General features: G+C 41.2%; 1 non-coding gene across 1 annotated transcript; it reads left to right on the plus strand.

Annotated features, from left to right (window-relative positions):
- Window positions 1–9172: 9172 nt before the first annotated feature.
- On the plus strand, window positions 9173–9279 carry LOC141619664 (small nucleolar RNA R71). Its single transcript, XR_012531778.1, has one exon. It is a non-coding gene; the product is annotated as a small nucleolar RNA R71 (small nucleolar RNA).
- Window positions 9280–9868: the final 589 nt, after the last annotated feature.

Raw genomic sequence — 9868 nt, forward strand, 5'->3', positions numbered from 1 at the left:
TGGCTCTGTATGCTCTGTAATCGTAGGCATCCTGGCAAATAGGCTGCTATCTGCAAAACTAATCAAAGCTTCGCGAAAATGAGATCGATCTCAAGGAATGAATTCCTTGAGACGAGAGACAAACTTAATTAAAGCAACAAATATGTACCACCTCCCCGGCAACGGCGCCAAAATTTGACACGTCTGTCGCGTACCTGTCAAAAATAAACCAACTGGTTCCAACTAACTAATATAGCTAGGGAAGTCGGGTCGAATCCACAGAGAGGTAGGAATTTGTCTGCTAAACTAGGTTCGTCAAGGTAACCAAAATTGGGGGTTGTAAATTGTGATTTCTAAACTAACAGGGTAAGGAGAAGAGGAATAAAGGAAGAGGGTTTAACAGATAAAAGAGAATAGCTAAGACAAGCGGTTCACCACAATCGTCCGGTCGAGTAATCTAGGTCCCAGGTCAACGCAGTACGGTCCAAGGGGTAGCGAACGTCACCTTTCGGTCCTTAATTCACCCTAAAGTGTAAACAGTTTAACTTTCGTCCTCGCTGCAATACTCTATTGCTCGCTACTAGTCTCCCCCTTCCAACCCTTCGGTCCAGGTCAAGGTCCACTAAGAATAAGGGTCTAATTGCGTCGACTCAATTAGGCAATTACAATTATATGTAGCATTTCAACAACATGGACGATACTGGCATTAACCCAGTAATTCGATCACTCTCCCTTCAAATCATGGATCCCCTATAGTCTTAGCATAAGGAATTAGCTACTCATGGTCATCAGATTAACAATAACAATAACTAGGCAATTTAAACTAAACATGATGATTAATCTATTTAATTGAACAGTTATATAATAAAGAGGGAAAAGGAATTAAGAGGAATAAATACGATAAAGAATTAAATTAAAATGATAATACCGAATTCGGGTAGCAAGGTAGAGAATAGAATTTCCAAGAACAGTGATAAAGTGACAGATGAAATGTACGTAGTGAAAAAGATAGGAGTAACGTCGTGTTCTCCTCAGTCTTATACTGTAAAAACATCCTAAACCTAATCTATGGACTGATTACAAAGGCCCATAAAAGATTGGGCGGAAATAAACCAAAAACACACGAAATCCCCTCGATCGAGCAAGAGATTACTCGATCGAACTCCAAGACACTCGATCGAGCTAGGGCAACCTCTCGATCGAGCACTGCCCGCTGAATATCTTCGATCGACTCCTTAGGTTGGTCGATCGACCAACTGTGAGTGTAATAAGCATTCGATCGAGCACCAAAGCACACGATCGAGCTATATAAGCGCATCAGGACTTGAATTCCTTCCTTGACTCAGCTCATACGTCCTCCAAGTGTAAGATTCCTAAACTCCGACTCCTTATTTCCCATGAATGCATGCAAATGGGACAATTAAGGCTCGATTTAGCTCCTCCTCGGTCAATTCCTGCAAATTACAATAAACGGACCAAAGTAGAACATTCGGGGGTATTTGTAGCCAGATGCTACATAAAAAGCACAGAAATGCGTGTAAAAATGAGGTGAAAACCTTATATAAAAGACACGCATCAATATGGTTGTTGTGCTTCGAGTGGTGATCGGGGCACGGTAATTCGTGTTGTGATACGAGTATTTTCGTGTTATCATAGATTGTTGTTTGTTTACTGTTGTTTCTTGTCAGTGTCGGCCGGGGCTTATAGACCGTTGTTTTGGTTCCCGATGTGTCTTACCAGTGTCGGTATGGGTATGGTTCTGTTGGTTTTCATAGAATATGACAAAAAAAAAAAGTTTGGTATGGTTCTGTTGTGGTCATGGTATAGTAGTAATCTGTTCGTGGGACACAGTTATGGGAGGTTGTTAGAGTACTTTTGATCTTGTTTTAGATGAGGCATTGGTGGACATAGTTGTGGCAAGAGAATTGTGGAGCATGTGTGATATTGAACTGAAACTACATGTGGTTTAACACCTTTTCTTGGGACAGCGAGTACGGAGTTTTGGGACTTAGTATGATGTTCAGTCAAGGGTGAGTTTGTGGTAATAAAGGAGAGGAACTTGAGAAGCTAATGTAAGTATGTGTAACACTTGAGGATTGTGAGATAAGATTGTGGAGATGAGTGTATATGTATATAGAAGAATGTCGTTTGGTGGTAATGTAGAAGAGATGAAGTAGTGGTTATACTGAGGATTTTATGATATATGTTATGGGAGTACCGAATAATTGAGGCACGAGAACTGTTAAAGAAAGAGAGTCCTGGTCATAGGAATGGTTGTAGTGTTGAGGTTATAGTGGGTGATCGTTGACATGCGGTGGTAATGAGGTTTATGGGAGGCATAGCAAAGGACCTAGTATTAGCGAGTTACGAGGGCGTAACACTTATCTTAAGAGGGTAGGAGGAGACAAGAGAGTTGATGGTCATACGGTTGCAATTGGAAGTTTGAGTGTTGGTGTAGAGTAAATGATGGATTCGTGATGTGGTTGATTTTATTACAGGTTATGGCGGTGTTCGTAGTAGTATGATGTTAGGAGTGTGAGTAAACTTCAAGGACAAAGTTCGTTTTAAGGGTGGTAGAATGTAACATTCCGTTTTGATGGTTGATCTTCTTTTGTGGATTGTCTTGGTATTGAGTGCTATTGAGTGTTATGGAAGTGAGACAAGGTTGGCAACATTATATTGTGGTTATTCGATAATATTATGGAGTCAATAACGAGAGGATATGTTATCTAGTAAGCGTGATTAGTGGAGTTGGTGTTAGGTGTCCATGTTTTATAGGTTGGGTTGGAACTTCGGGGACGAAGTTCTTTTTAAGGGAGGAAGACTGTAATACTACGAATTTTATAGGCTGGTACTCGACCGAGTATGGCCTACTCGGTCGAGTAAAGTGTGTTGGGTATTTTGTTTGGCTTCTGCCCAGGAATACTCGACCGAGTATGGGTAATACTCGACCGAGTAGAGGATACTCGGCCGAGTATACCCTATACTCGACCGAGTATCCGGCCTGACGGGTATTATTTCCGCGGTTTTGGTTAAAATGATTAGAGGTTATATATAATCGTTCGTCAGTTTCTAAAATCATTTCTCTCCAAAAACATAAACTACGTTCATTCTCCTCTAATCATCTTCATCAATTCCAAGTCAAAGGTCGCCGATTGTGGGTTCTAGCATCTCATTTCGTATCAATCGCCGTAGTAAGTGTCTTATCCTTGTTCATCTATTGTCATTCTTATAAGTTAACAAACCCTAATTTGGTCAATTTGGGGGTTTAGGGTTTAGGTCATCATATGTTGTTGATTGTTGATTATCGTTGTTGTAGGTGATGATGTGTTACTAGTTGTGCATTTGTATGATTGATTAAAGCGTAGAAGATTGCGAAAAGGTAGGGTTTCCCTACTCAGTACTGTTAATTGATTAAGATTGTGTTTGTTTTATAATTGTTGTTATCTGCTGATCATCGGAGGATGGGTGTTGTGGTGATGTGGTTGTGTTGTGACGGTTGTGGTGTTGTGACAGCTGTGATGCTGTGGTATATGTGATTGTGGTGGAGTCACTTGCGGGAGTGGCTTCACACCCTCGTTCGCCCTCCGTGGAACCCGTCATGGGAGGGGATGTGCACATTAAGGGATAGGGATTGTTAGTCGCTCGTTGATGAGCTGGACAAGGTGGGGATGGGCTGTGGTCACCCACTGGCGGCGAGGATTACCTGTTGCGATGGGTAATCTGGCAGGGCTATACACTTCAGTGTGTAGTCGGTTTCTGTGTGAGATCGGGAGACCGGGGATGGAGGATGATCAGCCGGTTACATTGTTTGTTTGTCTTACATTGATTGAATGGTACTGACCCCGTTGTTGTTGTTTTTTAAAACCTGCGGTGATCCATTCGGGGATGGTGAGCAGACTTGACAGGTATTTCTTTTGGTGAGCTTGGGCGGTCATGGGGAAGTCGTCATCACCAGTTGTAGTATCACAGTTACGAGTCTTAGCTATGATTTTGTAGTTGTCCGCAGTTGAATTCACTTTATTGGTTTTGGTTTGGATTTGGATTGTTGTAAACATTAATACTTTATAGTAATTCTAATAAATGTGTTTAGGACGGACGCTTTTGATATATACTAACCTCGGGCAACCGAGATGGTAACAGCCTTTCGTGCTGGGGTAGTCCTGGTAAGGTACCTTGGTATGAGGGGGTGTTACAAAACTTCCCCAAACCAAAATAGACACTATTTCTAATGTCAAAAGTTTTGGAGGAGTTCATGCACAAAAATGCAATGCATGAAACTAAAATTTGTCATTTTGGATTTTGAAAATGGGAACAATAAAATGAACACTTCAATGGGACCGAGGCGTTAGTCCTCTAATGGTGCTAGGACTCCAAAAATCATGATTAAGATAAACAATTATAAGAAAAACAAGAGAAGTAGACAAATCATAAAGGAGGTGTAGGAATATAAGATCCTCCCAAGAGTTTGCTAGTCCTCAATCCTCGCCCATGGCGTCATCATCATCATCATCATCATCATCATCAACCTCCTCACTTGAGGCATTATCAACCTTCATGGATGTGGAGTCATTACCACTCTCACTTTCACTTCCCTATTCTTCATTTTCTTCTTCATTCTCTTCCTCTTCTTCTCCTTCTTGCTCATCACTCTCATCAACAACCATCTCCTCTTCACCCGATCTACCACCTCTAGAAGTGCTAGTAAAGAAGACTTCTTTATACGCCCAACTAGGCAAAGGACAAGATGGATCGAGAAGTCCTTGCCTAGCAAGATGTAGGAGGGGCGGATATTGTGCTTTGTAAGGATTGACCCTATCTTCATAAGCTTGTTTATGCATTTCCTTCATCAATAAAGTTAAGTAGTCGTTTCCCGCTTTAGCATTTTCGGGTTTAAACTCGTGGTAGGTGAATGGGTAAGGTGGGGTGATAATGAAGGACGAGGGCTCGGCAACTTCTTCCCCTTGGTGTTGAATAATATATTCGGCTTCCTCGGAGAGTGGAAAAAGGTAATTCGGCCTATGAACATTCAAACGGCAAATCTTGCTAGGCAATGTGAAGGATTTAGCATCATTTGTCAACCACCCAAATTTGTTATCAAGAGTATCATTCTTGACCCATTTGAACTTTTGAACCACGGCGTGCAAATCAATGATATGGCCTCCCTTTACCGGTGTATATGTGTCATTCTTGTTGAAATCCCGGTTAAAGTGCTTAGCCAAATAAATCACTAATCCTCCAATGACAATAAAGGTCGTGCCTTGTTTGCCACAATCAACATTGAGCCATCTTTTAATCAAAAGTCGTAAAGTATTGTATAGCTTTGTGAACTCTCTTCCAATGTTCAAAGTCGACTCGAGAAGAATAAAGTCAAGTTCGGTGAGATGATTTGTACCTTTCCTAGCTATCAAGGTATGCCCAACAACCTTATGCCATACTCTTATGACCGGATGATGGACTAAGAGAGCACGGCAATCATGGTAAGATGTGAATTCTTTTCCGGAAATGGCCTTCCATAAAGGAGCGGGGTCATACTTGGTAGGCTTCTTTTTATAAGTTGGGTAATCACTAAGGCCAAATATTTTACCAAACTCTCCATAAGACAAACATCTATCAACATTCTCGAGACGAAACTCAATATTGGTTCGGGTCTCCACCTTGGTGACTTTAAAAGAGCTCAAAAACTCTAAGGTGAGGGAAGAGTAGGTCAATTCTTGCATTTCAAACAATGTACTCAATCCCATAGACTCGAAAAAGGTCTTTGTTTGCTCTAGGACACCCAATTTCGACAAAGTGTCTTGACAAATGAACTTGGTGGGCAAGATATTTTTCTTAGCAAAGGAAATAAATTTTTTCCTAAGGGAGTCGGAAGTGAAAATTACCTCCAGATAATCGGCTAGTTGTTCAACAACCGGAGTAGTAGAAGTAGTAGCTTCCATAGGAGGATTTTGCTCTTGAATTTCCAACCTTGTATTATGAAATACCAATGCCTTTGATGCTTGAATAGCTTGAAGAGCTTGTTGTCTCTTAAAAAGGGTCTTCTTTTGGGGTGCCTTACTTCCACCTTTTGTTCTTGCCATTCTCCTTTATGTAGTAACACCAAAGATAAGCTTGATTTCTTCAATTTCAAATAAGACCCAAATCGATTTAGGATAGTTGAATGTTGCCTTGTATCCCAAAAATCGACTTAAACTTTGAAGATGTTGGTGTTTTAATCACTTGTTGTTGGTAAAGGAGTGATTCAATTTTGTTTTGAGGAAGTTTGGATTTGATTTGGTTGATTTTGGTTGAGAAATTTGTTGTTGGTTGATGGAGAGAATGAGGGTTTTGAGGTTTTGGGTAGTGTTTATGTTTGAATGAATGAAAAGAATTGGGAAAAGGGGGTTTTAAAACCCGTTAGATTTGAAAATTAGAGAGGGGGGGGGGGGGGGGACGAGCGGATAGGCGTCGGGACGAGCGTCTTTTGCTGCAGAATTGGTTCAGGAAAAATCGCTCAGGGACGAGCGTCTTATAGGGAAGACGAGTGTCTTCTTGTAATGGGACGAGCGTCCTAAGTTGGAGACGCTCGGATTCCTTTCCAGGGAGAAATCCCAAAATTTGCCTGTGAGAAAACGAGCGGATTTCCTCTGGGACGACTGTCCTGGCTGAGACGAGCGGATTCTTTGGTGGGACGCTCGGATTCTCAGTTAGACCCAAAAATTGTTTTCTTCCAGCTTCTCAAGACGAGCATCTTTGGCCCTGGACGCTCGGGTTCTCTTCAGGACGAGCGGATCCTCGTCAGGTCGCTCAGATTGTCTCTCTGCCACACGGATTCAGGTCCATCTGTGGGTGCTTCGTAACCCATGTCATTCTACCCTTCATTCCTTGTGGTCTTCGTTGTGGGGGCACTACAAAGGCTTGGATAGCCTAGGCAATTGCTATCCCCACACTAAGGCAAAACACTACACATCAATAAACAATTGAGTCCCTCCCCCACTTCTCTCAAAATGATGAAAATCTTGATCAAGGCATAAAAATATAAATCCAAAATTGACAAAAATGCAATACAATAATTAAAATGCAAGTTAGGGAGTTAGAATATTTACAAGTGGTGGTTTAGGGAGGACTCCACAAAACTCTCATCCAATAATGAGATGTCAAGGGGGCATGTTCAAGGTGTTGTTGATGTTGCTCAACACCTTGAAGAAGTAGTCGAAAGCTTGTTCATTGTCATGATAAAGATCTTCAATAGACCTTTGCACTTGTTGTTATTCTTGGTGGTCTTGGGTCATAGCATTACCGATATAGGGATTGAATATCCCTTCAAACTCATCATCCCAAAGACCGCACACTTCGTCTACTTGATCACTAAAAATGTTATGAGTTGATGAAGACAACTCTCCTTCTTTCTTGTCTTGGCCAATGAGGCCCTCTTCTTTACTTGTCATGGGTGAGCTTTTCAAGCTCTCTTTGTTTCAATTTCCTTGCTCTTTGGATGGAGCATCATCCATTTTCTTCTTCCATTGAAATGCCAACTTCTTCCTATCATCTTGTCGGCTATAGTGATCAACCATAAAACATGGCTCATGTAAGCGGGGAGCTCTCATTGTCTTGTCAAGATTGAAAGTGATTGTTTCATATCCCACTTCGGGGGTGAGCTCTCCATGTTTTACATCGATCACCGCTCCCGCGGTGTGCAAGAAAGGTCTTCCTAAGATAATAGGAATGTTGGAATCTTCCTCCATGTCAACAATAACGAAATCCACCGGGATGAAGAATTTGCCAATTCTTACGGGCACTTCTTCCTATACCCCTAAAGGTGTCTTTGTTGATTGATCCGCCATTTGAAGCGTGATGTTGGTGCACTTGAGCTCTACCATTCCTAGCCTCTTGCTTACCGAATATGGCATGACACTAACACTTGCCCCAAGGTCACATAAAGCTTTGTTGATTGTAGTGTCACCAATAGTGCATGGAATGGAGAAACTTCCCGGATCCTTGAGCTTTGGAGGTGAACTTCCTTGAAGAATAGCACTACTCACTTTAGTGAAAGCAATAGTCTCAAGCTTCCGGATGGATTCTTATTTGAATGGAATCGAGACTTCTAAGTTCTTCACAATCTCCATGAATTTTCCAAGTTGGTCATCAAACTTAGGCTTAGCTTGACGACTCGGGAATGGAAGTCTAATCACAATGGGCTCCTTCTCTTTGGCCTTCTCTTCATTCTTCTTTGAAACTTTTTGAATGGTGGGTTCTTCTTCTCTTGAGTTTTGCACAACTCTTTCCTTGTCACTAGTCTCCACAATGTCATCCTCAAATTGCTTCTTTGGCACTTCATAGCTTGTACCACTCCTCAAGTGGATAGCACTCACCGATTCATGTCTAGAGGGATTACTTTGAGGTGGTAATTGCCCCTTTTGTCTTTGAGAGTTAGAAGATGCTAATTGAGTCATTTGGGTTTCCAACGTTTTTGTGTGGGCTAGGATGTTGTTGATGGTGATGTCTTTTGCTTGACTATCTTTTTGCATTTGAGTGAAAAATTCTTGTTGGTTCTTTTGCATTTGGAGGACCGCTTTTTGAACATCAAAACCTTGGTCATTTGATTGAGTGTATGGAGTTTGATTTTGGTAATCTTGGTTTTGGTTGTAAAAGGGTCTTTGATTTTGGTTTCTCATTGGAGGTGGGGTGTATGTTGTTTGAGGGTTTTGAACATTTTGGCTTTTGTATGAGAGATTTAGATGGAATTTGGTGTTTTCATTGTAATAATTGGAATAAGGGGTACCACTCTTGTATGCTTGGAAAGAATTCACTTGTTCCCCTACATTCACTTTGGTCATGTCCCAAAGTTCCACAATTCTCACATACTCCACTTGGAATTGATGAAGATGCCACCATGGCATTAACATGTTACTTAGGTGATTTGGAGGCTTCTTCAAGCTCAGCCATAGCCTTCTCAAACTTCAAGTTGATGGTATCGATATGAGCACTAAGTTAAGCACCCAATTGAGTAATAGAGTCCACTTCATGCTTTCCTCCTCTAGTAGCCTTCTGACGTCTACTATATTGTGAGTTATGGACCGCCATTTCCTCAATCTTGTTCCATGTTTGATTATCGTCAACTTCGGTGAATATACCATTTGATTCCATGTTGAGAATGTTTCGAGAGTCTTCATAAAGACCATTCCAAAATTGTTGTACCAAGAACCACTCGCTAAGTCCGTGATGAGGACATGAGCGACAAGTTCCTTTGAATCGCTCCCAAGCTTCATACAAAGATTTTTCGTCCCTTTGTTTGAACCCAGTGATTTGGGATCTTAGCATGTTTGTCTTTTCCGGAGGATAAAACTTTTTGTAGAAATACAAGTGCCAATTTCTTCCAAGAGTCAATACCAAGAGTAGCCTTATCAAGGCTCTTTAACCATTGTTTCGCGGTACCAATTAAAGAAAAAGGAAATAAGACCCATCGAATTTGGTCTTGAGTCACTCCGGTTTGTGAATCGCATCACAATAGTCACAAAAAGTCTCCATGTGAGAATGAGGGTCTTCACTTGGCATCCCCCCAAATTGGCTTCTTTCGACTAATTGGATAAATGCGGATTTTGCAATGAAATTATTGGTCAAATGTTATGGTGCTGGAGTACCATTGGGTAGGTTCTCCTCGATTGGTACGGAATGTGATGAAAACTTAGGCATTGTGGGTTGATTTTGTGGTTAATTTTGTGTTGGGTTCTCCTCTCCTTCTCTTGCAAAAGGGTTGATGAACTCAATAGTATTTGGTTGAATATCCACAACCTCACCAATACCTCTCAAAGTATTTCTAACAAGTCTTCTATTGTTTGTCAAAGTTCTTTCAATTTCGTGATCAATGGGTAACAAGTTACCTTGTGATCTTCTAGACATGCAAAATATC

The sequence above is a fragment of the Silene latifolia genome, chromosome 1 (genome assembly GCF_048544455.1).
Source record: "Silene latifolia isolate original U9 population chromosome 1, ASM4854445v1, whole genome shotgun sequence".
Classification (NCBI taxonomy): Eukaryota; Viridiplantae; Streptophyta; class Magnoliopsida; order Caryophyllales; family Caryophyllaceae; genus Silene; species Silene latifolia.